Genomic DNA, 27012 nt, shown 5'->3' on the forward strand with positions numbered 1-27012 from the left:
AGGCGTTTTATTTAAGAATTACTCTCAGATGTGATTAAGACGAATGGCGCAGATAAAGCATTTGCCAAAGCGGTACAGCATAAAGTGGGACGAGGCAGTCTGAATTACATTTTATAGATGTATTTCTCACATATCTCAGAGCCTCTCTCGGTCGTCGCCGCCGCTTCTGCAGAACTAGCAAATGGCCATCGTAGCAAATGCGGCGAGGGACGCCCTGCCTTCGATTCCGAATGCACAAAGTGTGTGGTCTTGTTTCTCAGTCTATATTTGGTCGGTCTCGTAAGAGGTTGAATGTAACGAATGGGTGGGAAAGAGCAAGGGGCAGCGGCTTTGTAAAACGAAAACACAAATCCTCAGGGGTGTGAGCGTTTCGAGATGAGTCGTATACATGATATAGATGGTCGTCAGTGACCATGTGGCCTAATGGATAAGGCGTCGGACTTCGGATCTGATGATTACAGGTTCGAATGTTGTCACGATCGGTTTTTTCCAGTTCTGAAAAAGAAACATACCGTTTTAATGTAGCAATTGAGCAGTACGAAACCGTCTGAATGTTGCTGTTGACCATATTTTGCTTGGAAATGCTCTTGAGCTTGAAACACACACAACAAGACCGGTGTTAACTAGCGAAATGGTCGGCAGAGTGCCGACACCGCGAGTTTTGACTGGCACTTGCACATCTAAAACAACGTCGGAAAGTAACTCGTTCGGCTTTTGAGTCACACAAAGTATGTGTGTTAATTTTGACTCCACTAGCTCTGCATGCTGTCATGCAATTTCTTTACCTCTCAGAAATGATTATGACATAAAAGTGAAGTACGTGACGAGTGTGACGTTAGGAAAACATTAGGGAGCATGGAGAGATTCTGTATGGGACCACCCAACCCAAACGAGTACTGTGTGACGTGCTATCCGGCAGGTATTCACCGAGGTAGCCGGCTAGCTCAATCGGTAGAGCGTCAGACTCTTAATCCTAGGGTCGTGGGTTCGAGCCACACGCTGGGCGGAACGGAATTTTGTTCCGCTGCAGATGTAAATTACCGTTTTTCTGATTAAGGAGATGTAATGGAAATAGCAACTTTAAACTTTGCCTACGTCTCTGTCAGTCACAAGGAAACTGTATTTGAATGTGAAGGTGATTTTGTAGACATGTGTGGAAGACATGTTCTGAAATGCAAGTGTTGTTGTTTAAAGAGCACATCGGTTACGTGTCAGATATGTAGCCAAGCACTAATGGGTCGCCATAGCTGCAAATATTAGCCGGTAATATGAAGTGTTGTCAGCTGAAGTCTGATGATGTAGACGACCGTAAGGACGAAGTACCCAAGAGTATCGCTAGGCCGCGCCTCTTTAGCTCTGTGGTAGAGCACTGCTCTAATAAACCAGGCATCGGACGTTCCATCTGCACAGGAGAAAGATGAATTTTGGAAATCAGTTGCGCGTCGTGGCCGTATAGCAAACTGTAACTGTGATGACGAACAATTAGCGACAGGCGTTTTTTTTTAAGAATTACTCTCAGATGTGATTAAGGCGAATGGCGCAGATAAAGCATTTGCCAAAGCGGTACAGCATAAAGTGGGACGAGGCAGTCTGTATTACATTTTATAGATGTATTTCTCACATATCTCAGAGCCTCTCGCGGTCGTCGTGGTCGCCGCCGCCGCTTCTGCAGAACTAGCAAATGGCCATCGTAGCAAATGCGGCGAGGGACGCCCTGCCTTCGATTCCGAATGCACAAAGTGTGTGGTCTTGTTTCTCAGTCTATATTTGGTCGGTCTCGTAAGAGGTTGAATGTAACGAATGGGTGGGAAAGAGCAAGGGGCAGCGGCTTTGTAAAACGAAAACACAAATCCTCAGGGGTGTGAGCGTTTCGAGATGAGTCGTATACATGATATAGATGGTCGTCAGTGACCATGTGGCCTAATGGATAAGGCGTCGGACTTCGGATCTGATGATTACAGGTTCGAATGTTTTCACGCTCGTTTTTTTCCAGTTCTGAAAAAGAAACATACCGTTTTAATGTAGCAATTGAGCAGTACGAAACCGTCTGAATGTTGCTGTTGACCATTTTTTGCTTGGAAATGCTCTTGAGCTTGAAACACACACAACAAGACCGGTGTTAACTAGCGAAATGGTCGGCAGAGTGCCGACACCGCGAGTTTTGACTGGCACTTGCACATCTAAAACAACGTCGGAAAGTAACTCGTTCGGCTTTTGAGTCACATAAAGTATGTGTGTTAATTTTGACGCCACTAGCTCTGCATGCTGTCATGCAATTTCTTTACCTCTCAGAAATGATTATGACATAAAAGTGAAGTACGTGACGAGTGTGACGTTAGGAAAACATTAGGCAGCATGGAGAGATTCTGTATGGGACCACCCAACCCAAACGAGTACTGTGTGACGTGCTATCCGGCAGGTATTCACCGAGGTAGCCGGCTAGCTCAGTCGGTAGAGTGTCGTACTCTTTATCCTAGGGTCGTGGGTTCTAGCCACACGCTGGGCGGAACGGAATTTTGTTCCGCTGCAGATGTAAATTACCGTTTTTCTGATTAAGGAGATGTAATGGGAATAGCAACTTTAAACTTTGCCTACGTCTCTGTCATTCACAAGGAAACTGTATTTGAATGTGAAGGTGATTTTGTAGACATGTGTGGAAGACATGTTCTGAAATGCAAGTGTTGTTGTTTGGAGAGCACATCGGTTACGTGTCAGATGTGTAGCCAAGCAGTAATGGGTCGCCATAGCTGCAAATATTAGCCGGTAATATGAAGTGTTGTCAGCTGAAGTCTGATGATGCAAACGACCATAAGGACGAAGTACCCAAGAGTACCGCTAGGCCGCGCCTCTTTATCTCAGTGGTAGAGCACTGCTCTAATAAACCAGGCATCGGACGTTCCATCCACACAGGAGAAAGATGAATTTTGGAAATCAGTTGCGCGTCGTGGCCGTATAGCAAACAGTATCTGTGATGACGAACAATTAGCGACAGGCGTTTTTTTAAGAATTACTCTCAGATGTGATTAAGGCGAATGGCGCAGATAAAGCATTTGCCAAAGCGGTACAGCATAAAGTGGGACGAGGCAGCCTGAATTACATTTCATAGATGTATTTCTCACATATCTCAGAGCCTCTCGCGGTCGTCGTCGTCGTCGTCGTCGCCGCCGCTTCTGCAGAACTAGCAAATGGCCATCGTAGCAAATGCGGCGAGGGACGCCCTGCCTTCGATTCCGAATGCACAAAGTGTGTGGTCTTGTTTCTCAGTCTATATTTGGTCGGTCTCGTAAGAGGTTGAATGTAACGAATGGGTGGGAAAGAGCAAGGGGCAGCGGCTTTGTAAAACGAAAACACAAATCCTCAGGGGTGTGAGCGTTTCGAGATGAGTCGTATACATGATATAGTTGGTCGTCAGTGACCATGTGGCCTAATGGATAAGGCGTCGGACTTCGGATCTGATGATTACAGGTTCGAATGTTGCCACGGTCGGTTTTTTCCAGTTCTGAAAAAGAAACATACCTTTTTAATGTAGCAATTGAGCAGTACGAAACCGTCTGAATGTTGCTGTTGACCATTTTTTGCTTGGAAATGCTCTTGAGGTTGAAACACACACAACAAGACCGGTGTTAACTATCGAAATGGTCGGCAGAGTGCCGACACCGCGAGTTTTGACTGGCACTTGCACATCTAAAACAACGTCGGAAAGTAACTCGTTCGGCTTTTGAGTCACACAAAGTATGTGTGTTAATTTTGACTCCACTAGCTCTGCATGCTGTCATGCAATTTCTTTACCTCTCAGAAATGATTATGACATAAAAGTGAAGTACGTGACGAGTGTGACATTAGGAAAACATTAGGGAGCATGGAGAGATTCTGTATGGGACCACCCAACCCAAACGAGTACTGTGTGACGTGCTATCCGGCAGGTATTCACCGAGGTAGCCGGCTACCTCAGTCGGTGGAGCGTCAGACTCTTAATCCTAGGGTCGTGGGTTCGAGCCACACGCTGGGCGGCACGGAATTTTGTTCCGCTGCAGATGTAAATTACCGTTTTTCTGATTAATTAGATGTAATGGAAATAGCAACTTTAAACTTTGCCTACGTCTCTGTCAGTCACAAGGAAACTGTATTTGAATGTGAAGGTGATTTTGTAGACATGTGTGGAAGACATGTTCTGAAATGCAAGTGTTGTTGTTTGGAGAGCACATCGGTTACGTGTCAGATGTGTAGCCAAGCAGTAAAGGGTCGCCATAGCTGCAAATATCAGCCGGTAATATGAAGTGTTGTCAGCTGAAGTCTAATGATGCAGACGACCGTAAGGACGAAGTACCCAAGAGTACCGCTAGGCCGCGCCTCTTTAGCTCAGTGGTAGAGCACTGCTCTAATAAACCAGGCATTGAACGTTCCATCCACACAGGAGAAAGATGAATTTTGGAAATCAGTTGCGCGTCGTGACCGTATAGCAAACAGTATCTGTGATGACGAACAAATAGCGACAGGCGTTTTTTTTAGAATTACTCTCAGATGTGATTAAGGCGAATGGCGCAGATAAAGCATTTGCCAAAGCGGTACAGCATAAAGTGGGACGAGGCAGTCTGAATTACATTTTATAGATGTATTTCTCACATATCTCAGAGCCTCTCGCGGTCATCGTCGTCGTCGTCGTCGTCGTCGTCGTCGTCGTCGTCGTCGCCGCCGCCGCCGCCGCCGCCGCTTCTGAAGAAGTAGCAAATGGCCATCGTAGCAATTGCGGCGAGGGACGCCCTGCCTTCGTTTCCGAATGCACAAAGTGTGTGGTCTTGTTTCTCAGTCTATATTTGGTCGGTCTCGTAAGAGGTTGAATGTAACGAATGGGTGGGAAAGAGCAAGGGGCAGCGGCTTTGTAAAACGAAAACACAAATCCTCAGGCTTGTGAGCGTTTCTAGATGAGTCGTATACATGATATAGTTGGTCGTCAGTGACCATGTGGCCTAATGGATAAGGCGTCGGACTTCGGATCTGATGATTACAGGTTCGAATGTTGTCACGCTCGTTTTTTCCAGTTCTGAAAAAGAAACATACCGTTTTAATGTAGCAATTGAGCAGTACGAAACCGTCTGAATGTTGCTGTTGACCATTTTTTGCTTGGAAATGCTCTTGAGCTTGAAACACACACAACAAGACCGGTGTTAACTATCGAAATGGTCGGCAGAGTGCCGACACCGCGAGTTTTGACTGGCACTTGCACATCTAAAACAACGTCGGAAAGTAACTCGTTCGGCTTTTGAGTCACATAAAGTATGTGTGTTAATTTTGACTCCACTAGCTCTGCATGCTGTCATGCAATTTCTTTACCTCTCAGAAATGATTATGACATAAAAGTGAAGTACGTGACGAGTGTGACGTTAGGAAAACATTAGGCAGCATGGAGAGATTCTGTATGGGACCACCCAACCCAAACGAGTACTGTGTGACGTGCTATCCGGCAGGTATTCACCGAGGTAGCTGGCTAGCTCAGTTGGTAGAACGTCAGACTCTTAATCCTAGGGTCGTGGGTTCGAGCCACACGCTGGGCCGAATGGAATTTTGTTCCGCCGCAGACGTAAATTACCGTTTTTCTGATTAAGGAGATGTAATGGAAATAGCAACTTTAAACTTTGCCTACGTCTCTGTCAGTCACAAAGAAACTGTATTTGAATGTGAAGGTGATTTTGTAGACATGTGTGGAAGACATGTTCTGAAATGCAAGTGTTGTTGTTTGGAGAGCACATCGGTTACGTGTCAGATATGTAGGCAAGAAGTAATGGGTCGCCATAGCTGCAAATATTATCCGGTAATATGAAGTGTTGTCAGCTGAAGTCTGATGATGCAGACGACCGTAAGGACGAAGTACCCAAGAGTACCGCTAGGCCGCGCCTTTTTAGCTCAGTGGTAGAGCACTGCTCTAATAAACCAGGCATCCGACGATCCATCCGCACAGGAGAAAGATGAATTTTGGAAATCAGTTGCGCGTCGTGGCCGTATAGCAAACAGTATCTGTGATGACGAACAATTAGCGACAGGCGTTTTTTTTAAGAATTACTCTCAGATGTGATTAAGGCGAATGGCGCAGATAAAGCATTGGCCAAAGCGGTACAGCATAAAGTGGGACGAGGCAGTCTGAATTACATTTTATAGATGTATTTCTCACATATCTCAGAGCCTCTCGCGGTCGTCGTCGTCGTCGTCGTCGTCGTCGCCGCCGCTTCTGCAGAACTAGCAAATGGCCATCGTAGCAAATGCGGCGAGGGACGCCCTGCCTTCGATTCCGAATGCACAATGTGTGTGGTCTTGTTTCTCAGTCTATATTTGGTCGGTCTCGTAAGAGGTTTAATGTAACGAATGGGTGGGAAAGAGCAAGGGGCAGCGGCTTTGTAAAACGAAAACACAAATCCTCAGGGGTGTGAGCGTTTCGAGATGAGTCGTATACATGATATAGTTGGTCGTCAGTGACCACGTGGCCTAATGGATAAGGCGTCGGACTTCGGATCTGATGATTACAGGTTCGAATGTTGTCACGATCGTTTTTTTCCAGTTCTGAAAAAGAAACATACCGTTTTAATGTAGCAATTGAGCAGTACGAATCCGTCTGAATGTTGCTGTTGACCATTTTTTGCTTGGAAATGCTCTTGAGCTTGAAACACACACAACAAGACCGGTGTTAACTAGCGAAATGGTCGGCAGAGTGCCGACACCGCGAGTTTTGACTGGCACTTGCACATCTAAAACAACATCGGAAAGTAACTCGTTCGGCTTTTGAGTCACACAAAGTATGTGTGTTAATTTTGACGCCACTAGCTCTGCATGCTGTCATGCAATTTCTTTACCTCTCAGAAATGATTATGACATAAAAGTGAAGTACGTGACGAGTGTGACGTTAGGAAAACATTAGGCAGCATGGAGAGATTCTGTATGGGACCACCCAACCCAAACGAGTACTGTGTGACGTGCTATCCGGCAGGTATTCACCGAGGTAGCCGGCTAGCTCAGTCGGTAGAGCGTCACACTCTTAATCCTAGGGTCGTGGGTTCGAGCCACACGCTGGGCGGAACCGAATTTTGTTCCGCTGCAGATGTAAATTACCGTTTTTCTGATTAAGGGGATGTAATGGAAATAGCAACTTTAAACTTTGCCTACGTCTCTGTCAGTCACAAGGAAACTGTATTTGAATGTGAAGGTGATTTTGTAGACATGTGTGGAAGACATGTTCTGAAATGCAAGTGTTGTTGTTTGGAGAGCACATCGGTTACGTGTCAGATGTGTAGCCAAGCAGTAATGGGTCGCCATAGCTGCAAATATTAGCCGGTAATATGAAGTGTTGTCAGCTGAAGTCTGATGATGCAGACGACCGTAAGGACGAAGTACCCAAGAGTACCGCTAGGCCGCGCCTCTTTAGCTCAGTGGTAGAGCACTGCTCTAATAAACCAGGCATCGGACGTTCCATCCGCACAGGAGAAAGATGAATTTTGGAAATCAGTTGCGCGTCGTGGCCGTATAGCAAACAGTATCTGTGATGACGAACAATTAGCGACAGGCGTTTTTTTTAAGAATTACTCTCAGATGTGATTAAGGCGAATGGCGCAGATAAAGCATTTGCCAAAGAGGTACAGCATAAAGTGGGAAGAGGCAGTCTGAATTACATTTTATAGATGTATTTCTCACATATCTCAGAGCCTCTCGCGGTCGTCGTCGTCGTCGTCGTCGCCGCTTCTGCAGAAGTAGCAAATGGCCATCGTAGCAATTGCGGCGAGGGACGCCCTGTCTTCGATTCCGAATGCACAAAGTGTGTGGTCTTGTTTCTCAGTCTATATTTGGTCGGTCTCGTAAGAGGTTGAATGTAACGAATTGGTGGGAAAGAGCAAGGGGCAGCGGCTGTGTAAAACGAAAACACAAATCCTCAGGGGTGTGAGCGTTTCGAGATGAGTCGTATACATGATATAGTTCGTCGTTAGTGACCATGTGGCCTAATGGATAAGGCGTCGGACTTCGGATCTGATGATTACAGGTTCGAATGTTGTCACGCTCGTTTTTTTCCAGTTCTGAAAAAGAAACATACCGTTTTAATGTAGCAATTGAGCAGTACGAAACCGTCTGAATGTTGCTGTTGACCATTTTTTGCTTGGAAATGCTCTTGAGCTTGAAACACACACAACAAGACCGGTGTTAACTAGCGAAATGGTCGGCAGAGTGCCGACACCGCGAGTTTTGACTGGCACTTGCACATCTAAAACAACGTCGGAAAGTAACTCGTTCGGCTTTTGAGTCACATAAAGTATGTGTGTTAATTTTGACGCCACTAGCTCTGCATGCTGTCATGCAATTTCTTTACCTCTCAGAAATGATTATGACATAAAAGTGAAGTACGTGACGAGTGTGACGTTAGGAAAACATTAGGCAGCATGGAGAGATTCTGTATGGGACCACCCAACCCAAACGAGTAATGTGTGACGTGCTATCCGGCAGGTATTCACCGAGGTAGCCGGTTAGCTCAGTCGGTAGAGCGTCAGACTCTTAATCCTAGGGTCGTGGGTTCGAGCCACACCCTGGGCCTAACGGAATTTTGTTCCGCTGCAGATGTAAATTACCGTTTTTCTTATTAAGGAGATGTAATGGAAATGGAAACTTTTAACTTTGCCTACGTCTCTGTCAGTCACAAGGAAACTGTATTTGAATGTGAAGGTGATTTTGTAGACATGTGTGGAAGACATGTTCTGAAATGCAAGTGTTGTTTTTGGAGAGCACATCGGTTACGTGTCAGATGTGTAGCCAAGCAGTAATGGGTCGCCATAGCTGCAAATATTAGCCGGTAATATGAAGTGTTTTCAGCTGAAGTCTGATGATGCAGACGACCGTAAGGACGAGGTACACAAGAGTACCGCTAGGCCGCGCCTCTTTAGCTCAGTGGTAGAGCACTGCTCTAATAAACCAGGCATCGGACTTTCCATCCACACAGGAGAAAGATGAGTTTTGGTAATCAGTTGCGCGTCGTGGCCGTATAGCAAACAGTATCTGTGATGACGAACAATTAGCGACAGGCGTTTTTTTTTAAGAATTACTCTCAGATGTGATTAAGGCGAATGGCGCAGATAAAGCATTTGCCAAAGCGGTACAGCATAAAGTGGGACGAGGCAGTCTGAATTACATTTTATAGATGTATTTCTCACATATCTCAGAGCCTCTCTCGGTCGTCGCCGCCGCTTCTGCAGAACTAGCAAATGGCCATCGTAGCAAATGCGGCGAGGGACGCCCTGCCTTCGATTCCGAATGCACAAAGTGTGTGGTCTTGTTTCTCAGTCTACATTTGGTCGGTCTCGTAAGAGGTTGAATGTAACGAATGGGTGGGAAAGAGCAAGGGGCAGCGGCTTTGTAAAACGAAAACACAAATCCTCAGGGGTGTGAGCGTTTCGAGATGAGTCGTATACATGATATAGTTTTTTCGTCAGTGACCATGTGGCCTAATGGATAAGGCGTCGGACTTCGGATCTGATGATTACAGGTTCGAATGTTGTCACGCTCGTTTTTTTCCAGTTCTGAAAAAGAAACATACCGTTTTAATGTAGCAATTGAGCAGTACGAAACCGTCTGAATGTTGCTGTTGACCATTTTTTGCTTGGAAATGTTCTTGAGCTTGAAACACACACAACAAGACCGGTGTTAACTAGCGAAATGGTCGGCAGAGTGCCGATACCGCGAGTTTTGACTGGCACTTGCACATCTAAAACAACGTCGGAAAGTAACTCGTTCGGCTTTTGAGTCACATAAAGTATGTGTGTTAATTTTGACGCCACTAGTTCTGCATGCTGTCATGCAATTTCTTTACCTCTCAGAAATGATTATGACATAAAAGTGAAGTACGTGACGAGTGTGACGTTAGGAAAACATTAGGCAGCATGGAGAGATTCTGTATGGGACCACCCAACCCAAACGAGTACTGTGTGACGTGCTATCCGGCAGGTATTTCCCGAGGTAGCCGGTTAGCTCAGTCGGTAGAGCGTCAGACTCTTAATCCTAGGGTCGTGTGTTCGAGCCACACGCTGGGCGGAATGGAATTTTGTTCCGCTGCAGATGTAAATTACCGTTTTTCTGATTAAGGAGATGTAATGGAAATAGCAACTTTAAACTTTGCCTACGTCTCTGTCAGTCACAAGGAAACTGTATTTGAATGTGAAGGTGATTTTGTAGACATGTGTGGAAGACATGTTCTGAAATGCAAGTGTTGTTGTTTGGAGAGCACATCGGTTACGTGTCAGATATGTAGGCAAGCAGTAATGGGTCGCCATAGCTGCAAATATTATCCGGTAATATGAAGTGTTGTCAGCTGAAGTCTGATGATGCAGACGACCGTAAGGACGAAGTACCCAAGAGTACCGCTAGGCCGCGCCTCTTTAGCTCAGTGGTAGAGCACTGCTCTAATAAACCAGGCATCGGACGTTCCATCCACACAGGAGAAAGATGAATTTTGGAAATCAGTTGCGCGTCGTGGCCGTATAGCAAACAGTATCTGTGATGACGAACAATTAGCGACAGGCGTTTTTTTTAAGAATTACTCTCAGATGTGATTAAGGCGAATGGCGCAGATAAAGCATTTGCCAAAGCGGTACAGCATGAAGTGGGACGAGGCAGTCTGAATTACATTTTATAGATGTATTTCTCACATATCTCAGAGCCTCTCGCGGTCGTCGTCGTCGATGCAGCCGCTTTTGCAGAACTAGCAAATGGCCATCGTAGCAAATGCGGCGAGGGACGTCCTGCCTTCGATTCCCAATGCACAAAGTGTGTGGTCTTGTTTCTCAGTCTATATTTGGTCGGTCTCGTAAGAGGTTGAATGTAATGAATGGGTGGGAAAGAGCAAGGGGCAGCGGCTGTGTAAAACGAAAACACAAATCCTCAGGGGGTGTGAGCGTTTCGAGATGAGTCGTATACATGATATAGTTGGTCGTCAGTGACCATGTGGCCTAATGGATAAGGCGTCGGACTTCGGATCTGATGATTACAGGTTCGAATGTTGTCACGCTCGTTTTTTTCCAGTTCTGAAAAAGAAACATACCGTTTTAATGTAGCAATTGAGCAGTACGAAACCGTCTGAATGTTGCTGTTGACCATTTTTTGCTTGGAAATGCTCTTGAGCTTGAAACACACACAACAAGACCGGTGTTAACTAGCGAAATGGTCGGCAGAGTGCCGACACCGCGAGTTTTGACTGGCACTTGCACATCTAAAACAACGTCGGAAAGTAACTCGTTCGGCTTTTGAGTCACATAAAGTATGTGTGTTAATTTTGACGCCACTAGCTCTGCATGCTGTCATGCAATTTCTTTACCTCTCAGAAATGATTATGACATAAAAGTGAAGTACGTGACGAGTGTGACGTTAGGAAAACATTAGGCAGCATGGAGAGATTCTGTATGGGACCACCCAACCCAAACGAGTACTGTGTGACGTGCTATCCGGCAGGTACTTACCGAGGTAGCCGGCTAGCTCAGTCGGTAGAGTGTCAGACTCTTAATCCTAGGGTCGTGGGTTCGAGCCACACGCTGGGCGGAACGGAATTTTGTTCCGCTGCAGATGTAAATTACCGTTTTTCTGATTAAGGAGATGTAATGGAAATAGCAACTTTAAACTTTGCCTACGTCTCTGTCAGTCACAAGGAAACTGTATTTGAATGTGAAGGTGATTTTGTAGACATGTGTGGAAGACATGTTCTGAAATGCAAGTGTTTTGGAGAGCACATCGGTCACGTGTCAGATGTGTAGCCAAGCAGTAATGGGTCGTCATAGCTGCAAATATTAGCCGGTAATATGAAGTGTTGTTAGCTGAAGTCTGATGATGCAGACGACCGTAAGGACGAGGTACCCAAGAGTACCGCTAGGCCGCGCCTCTTCAGCTCAGTGGTAGAGCACTGCTCTAATAAACCAGGCATCGGACTTTCCATCCACACAGGAGAAAGATGAGTTTTGGAAATCAGTTGCGCGTCGTGGCCGTATAGCAAACAGTATCTGTGATGACGAACAATTAGCGACAGGCGTTTTTTTTAAGAATTACTCTCAGATGTGATTAAGGCGAATGGCGCAGATAAAGCATTTGCCAAAGAGGTACAGCATAAAGTGGGACGAGGCAGTCTGAATTACATTTTATAGATGTATTTCTCACATATCTCAGAGCCTCTCGCGGTCGTCGTCGTCGTCGTCGTCGTCGTCGCCGCCGCCGCTTCTGCAGAAGTAGCAAATGGCCATCGTAGCAATTGCGGCGAGGGACGCTCTGCCTTCGTTTCCGAATGCACAAAGTGTGTGGTCTTGTTTCTCAGTCTATATTTGGTCGGTCTCGTAAGAGGTTGAATGTAACGAATGGGTGGGAAAGAGCAAGGGGCAGCGGCTTTGTAAAACGAAAACACAAATCCACAGGCGTGTGAGCGTTTCGAGATGAGTCGTATACATGATATAGTTGGTCGTCAGTGACCATGTGGCCTAATGGATAAGGCGTCAGACTTCGGATCTGATGATTACAGGTTCGAATAGTGTCACGCTCGTTTTTTTCCAGTTCTGAAAAAGAAACATACCGTTTTAATGTAGCAATTGAGCAGTACGAAACCTTCTGAATGTTGCTGTTGACCATTTTTTGCTTGGAAATGCTCTTGAGCTTGAAACACACACAACAAGACCGGTGTTAACTAGCGAAATGGTCGGCAGAGTGCCGACACCGCGAGTTTTGACTGGCACTTGCACATCTAAAACAACGTCGGAAAGTAACTCGTTCGGCTTTTGAGTCATATAAAGTATGTGTGTTAATTTTGACGCCACTAGCTCTGCATGCTGTCATGCAATTTCTTTACCTCTCAGAAATGATTATGACATAAAAGTGAAGTACGTGACGAGTGTGACGTTAGGAAAACATTAGGCAGCATGGAGAGATTCTGTATGGTACCACCCAACCCAAACGAGTACTGTGTGACGTGCTATCCGGCAGGTATTCACCGAGGTAGCCGGCTAGCTCAGTCGGTAGAGTGTCGGACTCTTAATCCTAGGGTCGTGGGTTCTAGCCACACGCTGGGCGGAACGGAATTTTGTTCCGCTGCAGATGTAAATTACCGTTTTTCTGATTAACGAGATGTAATGGAAATAGCAACTTTAAACTTTGCCTACGTCTCTGTCAGTCACAAGGAAACTGTATTTGAATGTGAAGGTGATTTTGTAGACATGTGTGGAAGACATGTTCTGAAATGCAAGTGTTGTTGTTTGGAGAGCACATCGGTTACATGTCAGATGTGTAGCCAAGCAGTAATGGGTCGCCATAGCTGCAAATATTAGCCGGTAATATGAAGTGTTGTCAGCTGAAGTCTGATGATGCAGACGACCGTAAGGACGAAGTACCCAAGAGTACCGCCAGGCCGCGCCTCTTTAGCTCAGTGGTAGAGCGCTGCTCTAATAAACCAGGCATCGGACGTTCCATCCACACAGGAGAAAGATTAATTTTGGAAATCAGTTGCGCGTCGTGGCCGTATAGCAAACAGTATCTGTGATGACGAACAATTAGCGACAGGCGTTTTTTTTAAGAATTACTCTCAGATGTGATTAAGGCGAATGGCGCAGATAAAGCATTTGCCAAAGCGGTACCGCATAAAGTGGGACGAGGCAGTCTGAATTACATTTTATAGATGTATTTCTCACATATCTCAGAGCCTCTCGCGGTCGTCGTCGTCGTCGTCGTCGTCGTCGTCGTCGTCGTCGTCGCCGCCGCCGCTTCTGCAGAAGTAGCAAATGGCCATCGTAGCAATTGCGGCGAGGGACGCCCTGCCTTCGTTTCCGAATGCACAAAGTGTGTGGTCTTGTTTCTCAGTCTATATTTGGTCGGTCTCGTAAGAGGTTGAATGTAACGAATGGGTGGGAAAGAGCAAGGGGCAGCGGCTGTGTAAAACGAAACCACAAATCCTCAGGGGTGTGAGCGTTTCGAGATGAGTCGCACACATGACATAGTTGGTCGTCAGTGACCATGTGGCCTAATGGATAAGGCGTCGGACTTCGGAGCTAATGATTACAGTTTCGAAAGTTGTCACGCTCATTTTTTTAAAGTTCTGAAAAAGAAACATACCGTTTTAATGTAGCAATTGAGCAGTACGAAACCGTCTGAATGTTGCTGTTGACCATTTTTTGCTTGGAAATGCTCTTGAGCTTGAAACACACACAACAAGACCGGTGTTAACTAGCGAAATGGTCGGCAGAGTGCCGACACCGCGAGTTTTGACTGGCACTTGCACATCTAAAACAACGTCGGAGAGTAACTCGTTCGGCTTTTGAGTCACATAAAGTATGTGTGTTAATTTTGACGCCACTAGCTCTGCATGCTGTCATGCAATTTCTTTACCTCTCAGAAATGATTATGACATGAAAGTGAAGTACGTGACGAGTGTGACGTTAGGAAAACATTAGGCAGCATGGAGAGATTCTGTATGGGACCACCCAACCAAAACGAGTACTGTGTGACGTGCTATCCGGCAGGTATTCACCGAGGTAGCCGGCTAGCTCAGTCGGTAGAGTGTCAGACTCTTAATCCTAGGGTTGTGGGTTCGAGCCACACGCTGGGCGGAACGGAATTTTGTTCCGCTGCGGATGTAAATTACCGTTTTTCTGATTAAGGAGATGTAATGTAAATAGCAACTTTAAACTTTGCCTACGTCTGTGTCAGTCACAAGGAAACTGTATTTGAATGTGAAGGTAATTTTGTAGACATGTGTGGAAGACATGTTCTGAAATGCAAGTGTTGTTGTTTGGAGAGCACATCGGTTACGTGTCAGATGTGTAGCCAAGCAGTAATGGGTCGCCATAGCTGCAAATATTAGCTGGTAATATGAAGTGTTGTCAGCTGAAGTCTGATGATGCAGACGACCGTAAGGACGAAGTACTCAGGAGTCCCGCTAGGCCGCGCCTCTTTAGCTCAGTGGTAGAGCACTGCTCTAATAAACCAGGCATCGGACGTTCCATCCACACAGGAGAAAGATGAATTTTGGAAATCAGTTGCGCGTCGTGGCCGTATAGCAAACAGTATCTGTGATGACGAACAATTAGCGACAGGCGTTTTTTTTAAGAATTACTCTCAGATGTGATTAAGGCGAATGGCGCAGATAAAGCATTTGCCAAAGCGGTACAGCATAAAGTGGGACGAGGCAGTCTGAATTACATTTTATAGATGTATTTCTCACATATCTCAGAGCCTCTCGCGGTCGTCGACGTCGTCGTCGTCGTCGTCGTCGTCGCCGCCGCCGCTTCTGCAGAAGTAGCAAATGGCCATCGTAGCAATTGCGGCGAGGGACGCCCTGCCTTCGTTTCCGAATGCACAAAGTGTGTGGTCTTGTTTCTCAGTCTATATTTGGTCGGTCTCGTAAGAGGTTGAATGTAACGAATGGGTGGGAAAGAGCAAGGGGCAGCGGCTGTGTAAAACGAAAACACAAATCCTCAGGGGTGTGAGCGTTTTGAAATGAGTCGTATACATGATATGGTTGGTCGTCAGTGACCATGTGGCCTAATGGATAAGGCGTCGGACTTCGGATCTGATGATTACAGATTCGAGTGTTGTCACGCTCTTTTTTTCCAGTTCTGAAAAAGAAACATACCGTTTTAATGTAGCAATTGAGCAGTACGAAACCGTCTGAATGTTGCTGTTGACCATTTTTTGCTTGGAAATGCTCTTGAGCTTGAAACACACACAACAAGACCGGTGTAAACTAGCGAAATGGTCGGCAGAGTGCCGACACCGCGAGTTTTGACTGGCACTTGCACATCTAAAACAACGTCGGAAAGTAACTCGTTCGGCTTTTGAGTCACATAAAGTATGTGTGTTAATTTTGACGCCACTAGCTCTGCATGCTGTCATGCAATTTCTTTACCTCTCAGAAATGATTATGACATAAAAGTGAAGTACGTGACGAGTGTGACGTTTGGAAAACACTAGGCAGCATGGAGAGATTCTGTATGGGACCACCCAACCCAAACGAGTACTGTGTGACGTGCTATCCGGCAGGTATTCACCGAGGTAGCCGACTAGCTCAGTCGGTAGAGCGTCAGACTCTTAATCCTAGGGTTGTGGGTTCGAGCCACACGCTGGGCGGAGCGGAATTTTGTACCGCTGCAGATGTAAATTACCGTTTTTCTGATTAAGGAGATGTAATGGAAATAGCAACTTTAAACTTTGCCTACGTCTCTGTCAGTCACAAGGAAACTGTATTTAATGTGAAGGTGATTTTGTAGAAATGTGTGGAAGACATGTTCTGTAATGCAAGTGTTGTTGTTTGGAGAGCACATCGGTTACGAGTCAGATGTGTAGCCAAGCAGTAATGGGTCGCCATAGCTGCAAATATTAGCCGGTAATATGAAGTGTTGTCAGCTGAAGTCTGATGATGCAGACGACTGTAAGGACGAAGTACCCAAGAGTACCGCTAGGCCGCGCCTCTTTAGCTCAGTGGTAGAGCACTGCTCTAATAAACCAGGCATCGGACGTTCCATCCACACATGAGAAAGATGAATTTTAAAAATCAGTTGCGCGTCGTGGCCGTATAGCAAACAGTATCTGTGATGACGAACAATTAGTGACAGGCGTTTTTTTTAAGAATTACTCTCAGATGTGATTAAGGCGAATGGCGCAGATAAAGCATTTCCCAAGGCGGTACAGCATAAAGTGGGACAAGGCAGTCTGAATTACATTTTATAGATGTATTTCTCACATATCTCAGAGCCACTCGCGGTCGTCGTCGTCGTCGTCGTCGTCGTCGTCGTCGTCGTCGTCGCTTCTGCAGAAGTAGCAAATGGCCATCGTAGCAAATGCGGCGAGGGACGCCCTGCCTTCGATTCCGAATGCACAAAGTGTGTGGTCTTGTTTCTCAGTCTATATTTGGTCAGTCTCGTAAGAGGTTGAATGTAACGAATGGGTGGGAAAGAGCAAGGGGCAGCGGCTGTGTAAAACGAAAACACAAATCCTCAGGGGTGTGAGCGTTTTGAAATGAGTCGTATACATGATATGGTTGGTCGTCAGTGACCATGTGGCCTAATGGATAAGGCGTCGGACTTCGGATCTGATGATTACAGATTCGAGTGTTGTCACGCTCTTTTTTTCCAGTTCTGAAAAAGAAACATACCGTTTTAATGTAGCAATTGAGCAGTACGAAACCGTCTGAATGTTGCTGTTGACCATTTTTTGCTTGGAAATGCTCTTGAGCTTGAAACACACACAACAAGACCGGTGTTAACTAGCGAAATGGTCGGCAGAGTGCCGACACCGCGAGTTTTGACTGGCACTTGCACATCTAAAACAACGTCGGAAAGTAACTCGTTCGGCTTTTGAGTCACATAAAGTATGTGTGTTAATTTTGACGCCACTAGCTCTGCATGCTGTCATGCAATTTCTTTACCTCTCAGAATTGATTATGACATAAAAGTGAAGTACGTGACGATTGTGACGTTTGGAAAACATTAGGCAGCATGGGGAGATTCTGTATGGGACCACCCAACCCAAACGAGTACTGTGTGACGTGCTATCCGGCAGGTATTCACCGAGGTAGCCGGCTAGCTCAGTCGGTAGAGCGTCAGACTCTTAATCCTAGGGTCATGGGTTCGAGCCACACGCTGGGCGGAGCGGAACTTTGTACCGCTGCAGACGTAAATTACCGTTTTTCTGATTAAGGAGATGTAATGGAAATAGCAACTTTAAACTTTGCCTACGTCTCTGTCAGTCACAAGGAAACTGTATTTGAATGTGAAGGTGATTTTGTAGACATGTGTGGAAGACATGTTCTGTAATGCAAGTGTTGTTGTTTGGAGAGCACATCGGTTACGAGTCAGATGTGTAGCCAAGCAGTAATGGGTCGCCATAGCTGCAAATATTAGCCGGTAATATGAAGTGTTGTCAGCTGAAGTCTGATGATGCAGACGACCGTAAGGACGAAGTACCCAAGAGTACCGCTAGGCCGCGCCTCTTTAGCTCAGTGGTAGAGCACTGCTCTAATAAACCAGGCATCGGACGTTCCATCCACACATGAGAAAGATGAATTTTGGAAATCAGTTGCGCGTCGTGGCCGTATAGCAAACAGTATCTGTGATGACGAACAATTAGCGACAGGCGTTTTTTTTAAGAATTACTCTCAGATGTGATTAAAGCGAATGGCGCAGATAAAGCATTTGCCAAAGCGGTACAGCATAAAGTGGGACAAGGCAGTCTGAATTACATTTTATAGATGTATTTCTCACATATCTCAGAGCCACTCGCGGTCGTCGTCGTCGTCGTCGTCGTCGCCGCCGCCGCTTCTGCAGATGTAGCAAATGGCCATCGTAGCAAATGCGGCGAGGGACGCCCTGCCTTCGATTCCGAATGCACAAAGTGTGTGGTCTTGTTTCTCAGTCTATATTTGGTCAGTCTCGTAAGAGGTTGAATGTAACGAATGGGTGGGAAAGAGCAAGGGGCAGCGGCTGTGTAAAACGAAAACACAAATCCTCAGGGGTGTGAGCGTTTCGAGATGAGTCGGATACATGATACGGTTGGTCGTCAGTGACCATGTTGCCTAATGGATAAGGCGTCGGACTTCGGATCTGAGGATTACAGGTTCGAATGTTGTCACGCTCGTTTTTTTCCAGTTCTAAAAAAGAAACATACCGTTTTAATGTAGCAATTGAGCAGTACGAAACCGTCTGAATGTTGCTGTTGACCATTTTTTGCTTGGAAATGCTCTTGAGCTTGAAACACACACAACAAGACCGGTGTTAACTAGCGAAATGGTCGGCAGAGTGCCGACACCGCGAGTTTTGACTGGCACTTGCACATCTAAAACAACGTCGGAAAGTAACTCGTTTGGCTTTTGAGTCACATAAAGTATGTGTGTTAATTTTGACGCCACTAGCTCTGCATGCTGTCATGCAATTTCTTTACCTCTCAGAAATGATTATGACATAAAAGTGAAGTACGTGACGAGTGTGACGTTAGGAAAACATTAGGCAGCATGGAGAGATTCTGTATGGGACCACCCAACCCAAACGAGTACTGTGTGACGTGCTATCCGGAAGGTGTTCACCGAGGTAGCCGGCTAGCTCAGTCGGTAGAGCGTCAGACTCTTAATCCTAGGGTTGTGGGTTCGAGCCACACGCTGGGCGGAACGGAATTTTGTTCCGCTGCAGATGTAAATTACCGTTTTTCTGATTAAGGAGATGCAATGGAAGTAGCAACTTTAAACTTTTTCCTACGTCTCTGTCAGTCACAAGGAAACTTTATTTGAATGTGAAGGTGATTTTGTAGACATGTGTGGAAGACATGTTCTGTAATGCAAGTGTTGTTGTTTGGAGAGCACATCGGTTACGAGTCAGATGTGTAGCCAAGCAGTAATGGGTCGCCATAGCTGCAAATATTAGCCGGTAATATGAAGTGTTGTCAGCTGAAGTCTGATGATGCAGACGACCGTAAGGACGAAGAGTACCGCTAGGCCGCGCCTCTTTAGCTCAGTGGTAGAGCACTGCTCTAATAAACCAGGCATCGGACGTTCCATCCACACATGAGAAAGATGAATTTTGGAAATCAGTTGCGCGTCGTGGCCGTATAGCAAACAGTATCTGTGATGACGAACAATTAGCGACAGGCGTTTTTTTTAAGAATTACTCTCAGATGTGATTAAAGCGAATGGCGCAGATAAAGCATTTGCCAAAGCGGTACAGCATAAAGTGGGACAAGGCAGTCTGAATTACATTTTATAGATGTATTTCTCACATATCTCAGAGCCACTCGCGGTCGTCGTCGTCGTCGTCGTCGTCGTCGTCGTCGTCGTCGTCGCCGCCGCCGCTTCTGCAGAAGTAGCAAATGGCCATCGTAGCAAATGCGCCCTGCCTTCGATTCCGAATGCACAAAGTGTGTGGTCTTGTTTCTCAGTCTATATTTGGTCAGTCTCGTAAGAGGTTGAATGTAACGAATGGGTGGGAAAGAGCAAGGGGCAGCGGCTGTGTAAAACGAAAACACAAATCCTCAGGGGTGTGAGCGTTTTGAAATGAGTCGTATACATGATATGGTTGGTCGTCAGTGACCATGTGGCCTAATGGATAAGGCGTCGGACTTCGGATCTGATGATTACAGATTCGAGTGTTGTCACGCTCTTTTTTTCCAGTTCTGAAAAAGAAACATACCGTTTTAATGTAGCAATTGAGCAGTACGAAACCGTCTGAATGTTGCTGTTGACCATTTTTTGCTTCGAAATGCTCTTGAGCTTGAAACACACACAACAAGACCGGTGTTAACTAGCGAAATGGTCGGCAGAGTGCCGACACCGCGAGTTTTGACTGGCACTTGCACATCTAAAACAACGTCGGAAAGTAACTCGTTCGGCTTTTGAGTCACATAAAGTATGTGTGTTAATTTTGACGCCACTAGCTCTGCATGCTGTCATGCAATTTCTTTACCTCTCAGAAATGATTATGACATAAAAGTGAAGTACGTGACGAGTGTGACGTTTGGAAAACATTAGGCAGCATGGAGAGATTCTGTATGGGACCACCCAACCCAAACGAGTACTGTGTGACGTGCTATCCGGCAGGTATTTACCGAGGTAGCCGACTAGCTCAGTCGGTAGAGCGTCAGACTCTTAATCCTAGGGTCGTGGGTTCGAGCCACACGCTGGGCGGAGCGGAATTTTGTACCGCTGCAGATGTTAATTACCGTTTTTCTGATTAAGGAGATGTAATGGAAATAGCAACTTTAAACTTTGCCTACGTCTCTGTCAGTCACAAGGAAACTGTATTTGAATGTGAAGGTGATTTTGTAGACATGTGTGGAAGACATGTTCTGTAATGCAAGTGTTGTTGTTTGGAGAGCACATCGGTTACGAGTCAGATGTGTAGCCAAGCAGTAATGGGTCGCCATAGCTGCAAATATTAGCCGGTAATATGAAGTGTTGTCAGCTGAAGTCTGATGATGCAGACGACCGTAAGGACGAAGTACCCAAGAGTACCGGTAGGCCGCGCCTCTTTAGCTCAGTGGTAGAGCACTGCTCTAATAAACCAGGCATCGGACGTTCCATCCACGCATGAGAAAGATGAATTTTGGAAATCAGTTGCGCGTCGTGGCCGTATAGCAAACAGTATCTGTGATGACGAACAATTAGCGACAGGCGTTTTTTTTTAAGAATTACTCTCAGATGTGATTAAGGCGAATGGCGCAGATAAAGCATTTGCCAAAGCGGTACAGCATAAAGTGGGACGAGGCAGTCTGAATTACATTTTATAGATGTATTTCTCACATATCTCAGAGCCACTCGCGGTCGTCGTCGTCGTCGTCGTCGTCGTTGTCGCCGCCGCCGCTTCTGCAGAAGTAGCAAATGGCCATCGTAGCAAATGCGGCGAGGGACGCCCTGCCTTCGATTCCGAATGCACAAAGTGTGTGGTCTTGTTTCTTAGTCTATATTTGGTCGGTCTCGTAAGAGGTTGAATGTAACGAATGGGTGGGAAAGAGCAAGGGGCAGCGGCTGTGTAAAACGAAAACACAAATCCTCAGGGGTGTGAGCGTTTCGAGATGAGTCGTATACATGATATGGTTCGTCGTCAGTGACCATGTGGCCTAATGGATAAGGCGTCGGACTTCGGATCTGATGATTACAGATTCGAATGTTGTCACGCTCGTTTTTTTCCAGTTCTGAAAAAGAAACATACCGTTTTAATGTAGCAATTGAGCAGTACGAAACCGTCTGAATGTTGCTGTTGACCATTTTTTGCTTGGAAATGGTCTTGAGCTTGAAACACACACAACAAGACCGGTGTTGACTAGCGAAATGGTCGGCAGAGTGCCGACACCGCGAGTTTTGACTGGCACTTGCACATCTAAAACAACGTCGGAAAGTAACTCGTTCGGCTTTTGAGTCACATAAAGTATGTGTGTTAATTTTGACGCCACTAGCTCTGCATGCTGTCATGCAATTTCTTTACCTCTCAGAAATGATTATGACATAAAAGTGAAGTACGTGACGAGTGTGACGTTAGGAAAACATTAGGCAGCATGGAGAGATTCTGTATGGGACCACCCAACCCAAACGAGTACTGTGTGACGTGCTATCCGGCAGGTATTCACCGAGGTAGCCGGCTAGCTCAGTCGGTAGAGCGTCAGACTCTTAATCCTAGGGTCGTGGGTTCGACCCACACGCTGGGCGAAGCGGAATTTCGTTCCGCTGCAGATGTAAATTACCGTTTTTCTGTTTAAGGAGATGTAATGGAAATAGCAACTTTAAACTTTGCCTACGTCTCTGTCAGTCACAAGGAAACTGTATTTGAATGTGAAGGTGATTTTGTAGACATGTGTGGAAGACATGTTCTGAAATGCAAGTGTTGTTGTTTGGAGAGCACATCGGTTACGTGTCAGATGTGTAGCCAAGCAGTAATGGGTCGCCATAGCTGCAAATATTAGCCGGTAGTATGAAGTGTTGTCAGCTGAAGTCTGATGATGCAGACGACCATAAGGACGAAGTACCCAAGAGTACCGCTAGGCCGCGCCTCTTTAGCTCAGTGGTAGAGCATTGCTCTAATAAACCAGGCATCGGACGTTCCATCCACACAGGAGAAAGATGAATTTTGGAAATCAGTTGCGCGTCGTGGCCGTATAGCAAACAGTATCAGTGATGACGAACAATTAGCGACAGGCGTTTTTTTTAAGAAATACTTTCTGATGTGATTAAGGCGAATGGCGCAGATAAAGCATTTGCCAAAGCGGTACAGCATAAAGTGGGACGAGGCAGTCTGAATTACATTTTATAGATGTATTTCTCACATATCTCAGAGCCACTCGCGGTCGTCGTCGTCGTCGTCGTCGTCGTCGTCGTCGTCGTCGTCGTCGCCACCGCCGCTTCTGCAGAAGTAGCAAATGGCCATCGTAGCAAATGCGGCGAGGGACGCCCTGCCTTCGATTCCGAATGCACAAAGTGTGTGGTCTTGTTTCTTAGTCTATATTTGGTCGGTCTCGTAAGAGGTTGAATGTAACGAATGGGTGGGAAAGAGCAAGGGGCAGCGGCTGTGTAAAACGAAAACACAAATCCTCAGGGGTGTGAGCGTTTCGAGATGAGTCGGATACATGATACGGTTGGTCGTCAGTGACCATCTTGCCTAATGGATAAGGCGTCGGACTTCGGATCTGAGGATTACAGGTTCGAATGTTGTCACGCTCGTTTTTTTCCAGTTCTAAAAAAGAAACATACCGTTTTAATGTAGCAATTGAGCAGTACGAAACCGTCTGAATGTTGCTGTTGACCATTTTTTGCTTGGAAATGCTCTTGAGCTTGAAACACACACAACAAGACCGGTGTTAACTAGCGAAATGGTCGGCAGAGTGCCGACACCGCGAGTTTTGACTGGCACTTGCACATCTAAAACAACGTCGGAAAGTAACTCGTTTGGCTTTTGAGTCACATAAAGTATGTGTGTTAATTTTGACGCCACTAGCTCTGCATGCTGTCATGCAATTTCTTTACCTCTCAGAAATGATTATGACATAAAAGTGAAGTACGTGACGAGTGTGACGTTAGGAAAACATTAGGCAGCATGAAGAGATTCTGTATGGGACCACCCAACCCAAACGAGTACTGTGTGACGTGCTATCCGGAAGGTGTTCACCGAGGTAGCCGGCTAGCTCAGTCGGTAGAGCGTCAGACTCTTAATCCTAGGGTTGTGGGTTCGAGCCACACGCTGGGCGGAACGGAATTTTGTTCCGCTGCAGATGTAAATTACCGTTTTTCTGATTAAGGAGATGCAATGGAAGTAGCAACTTTAAACTTTTTCCTACGTCTCTGTCAGTCACAAGGAAACTGTATTTGAATGTGAAGGTGATTTTGTAGACATGTGTGGAAGACATGTTCTGAAATGCAAGTGTTGTTGTTTGGAGAGCACATCGGTTACGTGTCAGATGTGTAGCCAAGCAGTAATGGGTCGCCATAGCTGCAAATATTAGCCGGTAATATGAACTGTTGTCAGCTGAAGTCTGATGATGCAGACGACCGTAAGGACGAAGTACCCAAGAGTACCGCTAGGCCGCGCCTCTTTAGCTCAGTGGTAGAGCACTGCTCTAATAAACCAGGCATCGGACGTTCCATCCACACAGGAGAAAGATGAATTTTGGAAATCAGTTGCGCGTCGTGGCCGTATAGCAAACAGTATCTGTGATTACGAACAATTAGCGACAGGCGTTTTTTTTAAGAATTACTCTCAGATGTGATTAAGGCGAATGGCGCAGATAAAGCATTTGCCAAAGCGGTACAGCATAAAGTGGGACGAGGCAGTCTGAATTACATTTTATAGATGTATTTCTCACATATCTCAGAGCCTCTCGCGGTCGTCGTCGTCGTCGTCGTCGTCGTCGTCGTCGTCGCCGCCGCCGCTTCTGCAGAACTAGCAAATGGCCATCGTAGCAAATGCGGCGAGGGACGCCCTGCCTTCGATTCCGAATGCACAAAGTGTGTGGTCTTGTTTCTCAGTCTATATTTGGTCTATCTCGTAAGAGGTTGAATGTAACGAATGGGTGGGAAAGAGCAAGGGGCAGCGGCTGTGTAAAACGAAAACACCAATCCTCAGGGGTGTGAGCGTTTCGAGATGAGTCGTATACATGATATAGTTGGTCGTCAGTGACCATGTGTCCTAATGGATAAGGCGTCGTACTTCGGATCTGATGATTACAGGTTCGAATGTTGTCACGCTCGTTTTTTTTTTCCAGTTCTGAAAAAGAAACATACCGTTTTAATGTAGCCATTGAGCAGTACGAAACCGTCTGAATGTTGCTGTTGACCATTTTTTGCTTGGAAATGCTCTTGAGCTTGAAACACACACAACAAGACCGGTGTTAACTAGCGAAATGGTCGGCAGAGTGCCGACACCGCGAGTTTTGACTGGCACTTGCACATCTAAAACAACGTCGGAAAGTAACTCGTTCGGCTTTTGAGTCACATAAAGTATGTGTGTTAATTTTGACGCCACTAGCTCTGCATGCTGTCATGCAATTTCTTTACCTCTCAGAAATGATTATGACATAAAAGTGAAGTACGTGACGAGTGTGACGTTAGGAAAACATTAGGCAGCATGGAGAGATTCTGTATGGGACCACCCAACCCAAACGAGTACTGTGTGACGTGCTATCCGGCAGGTATTCACCGATGTAGCCGGCTAGCTCAGTCGGTAGAGCGTCAGACTCTTAATCCTAGGGTCGTGGGTTCGAGCCACACGCTGGGCGGAACGGAATTTTGTTCTGCTGCAGAAGTAAATTACCGTTTTTCTGATTAAGGAGATGTAATGGAAATAGCAACTTTAAACTTTGCCTACGTCTCTGTCAGTCACAAGGAAACTTTATTTGAATGTGAAGGTGATTTTGTAGACATGTGTGGAAGACATGTTGTGAAATGCAAGTGTTGTTGTTTGGAGAGCACATCGGTTACGTGTCAGATGTGTAGCCAAGCAGTAATGGTTCGGCATAGCTGCAAATATTAGCCGGTAATATGAAGTGTTGTCAGCTGAAGTCTGATGATGCAGACGACCGTAAGGACGAAGTACCCAAGAGTACCGCTAGGCCGCGCCTCTTTAGCTCAGTGGTAGAGCACTGCTCTAATAAACCAGGCATCGGACGTTCCATCCACACAGGAGAAAGATGAATTTTGGAAATCAGTTGTGCGTCGTGGCCGTATAGCAAACAGTATCTGTGATGACGAACAATAAGCGAAAGGCGTTTTTTTTTAAGAATTACTCTCAGATGTGATTAAGGCGAATGGCGCAGATAATGCTTTTGCCAAAGCGATACAGCAGAAAGTGGGACAAGGCAGTCTGAATTACATTTTATAGATGTATTTCTCACATATCTCAGAGCCTCTCGCGGTCGTCGTCGTCGTCGTCGTCGTCGTCGTCGCCGCCGCCGCTTCTGCAGAAGTAGCAAATGGCCATCGTAGCAAATGGGCGAGGGACGCCCTGCCTTCGATTCCGAATGCACAAAGTGTGTGGTCTTGTTTCTCAGTCTATATTTGGTCGGTCTCGTAAGAGGTTAAATGTAACGAATGGGTGGGAAAGAGCAAGGGGCAGCGGCTGTGTAAAACGAAAACACCAATCCTCAGGGGTGTGAGCGTTTCGAGATGAGTCGTATACATGATATAGTCGGACGTCAGTGACCATGTGGAATAATGGATAAGGCGTCGGACTTTGGATCTGATGATTACGGGTTCGAATGTTGTCACGCTCGTTTTTTTCCAGTTCTGAAAAAGAAACATACCGTTTTAATGGAGCAATTGAGCAGTACGAAACCGTCTGAATGTTGCTGTTGACCATTTTTTGCTTGGAAATGCTCTTGAGCTTGAAACACACACAACAAGACCGGTGTTAACTAGCGAAATGGTCGGCAGAGTGCCGACACCGCGAGTTTTGACTGGCACTTGCACATCTAAAACAACGTCGGAAAGTAACTCGTTCGGCTTTTGAGTCACATAAAGTATGTGTGTTAAATTTGTCGCCACTAGCTCTGCATGCTGTCACGCAATTTCTTTACCTCTCAGAAATGATTATGACGTAAAAGTGAAGTACGTGACGAGTGTGACGTTAGGAAAACATTAGGCAGTATGGAGAGATTCTGTATGGGACCACCCAACCCAAACGAGTACTGTGTGACGTGCTATCCGGCAGGTATTCACCGAGGTAGTCAGCTAGCTCAGTGAGGTAGCCGGCTAGCTCAGTCGGTAGAGCGTCAGACTCTTAATCCTAGGGTCGTGGGTTCGAGCCACACGCTGGGCGGACCGGAATTTTGCGCCTCTTTAGCTCAGTGGTAGAGCACTGCTCTAATAAACCAGGCATCGGACGTTCCATCCACACAGGAGAAAGATGAATTTTCAGTGACCATGTGGCCTAATGGATAAGGCGTCGGACTTCGGATCTGATGATTACGGGTTCGAATGTTGTCACGCTCGTTTTTTTCCAGTTCTGAAAAAGAAACATACCGTTTTAATGTAGCAATTGAGCAGTACGAAACCGTCTGAAT

General features: G+C 46.0%; 6 non-coding genes across 6 annotated transcripts; all 6 read left to right on the plus strand.

The window, feature by feature from the left end:
* The first annotated feature begins 933 nt into the window (after positions 1–933).
* On the plus strand, positions 934–1006 carry Trnak-cuu (transfer RNA lysine (anticodon CUU)). Its single transcript has one exon. It is a non-coding gene; the product is annotated as a tRNA-Lys (tRNA).
* An 18063-nt stretch (positions 1007–19069) lies between these two features.
* Trnak-cuu (transfer RNA lysine (anticodon CUU)) lies at positions 19070–19142 on the plus strand. Its single transcript has one exon. It is a non-coding gene; the product is annotated as a tRNA-Lys (tRNA).
* Positions 19143–22098: 2956 nt separating this feature from the next.
* Trnak-cuu (transfer RNA lysine (anticodon CUU)) lies at positions 22099–22171 on the plus strand. Its single transcript has one exon. It is a non-coding gene; the product is annotated as a tRNA-Lys (tRNA).
* Positions 22172–23630: 1459 nt separating this feature from the next.
* Trnak-cuu (transfer RNA lysine (anticodon CUU)) lies at positions 23631–23703 on the plus strand. The gene has a single exon. It is a non-coding gene; the product is annotated as a tRNA-Lys (tRNA).
* A 1454-nt stretch (positions 23704–25157) lies between these two features.
* Positions 25158–25230, plus strand: Trnak-cuu (transfer RNA lysine (anticodon CUU)). The gene has a single exon. It is a non-coding gene; the product is annotated as a tRNA-Lys (tRNA).
* A 1465-nt stretch (positions 25231–26695) lies between these two features.
* On the plus strand, positions 26696–26768 carry Trnak-cuu (transfer RNA lysine (anticodon CUU)). Its single transcript has one exon. It is a non-coding gene; the product is annotated as a tRNA-Lys (tRNA).
* Positions 26769–27012: the final 244 nt, after the last annotated feature.

This window comes from Schistocerca gregaria, chromosome 7 (genome assembly GCF_023897955.1).
Source record: "Schistocerca gregaria isolate iqSchGreg1 chromosome 7, iqSchGreg1.2, whole genome shotgun sequence".
Taxonomy (NCBI): domain Eukaryota; kingdom Metazoa; phylum Arthropoda; class Insecta; order Orthoptera; family Acrididae; genus Schistocerca; species Schistocerca gregaria.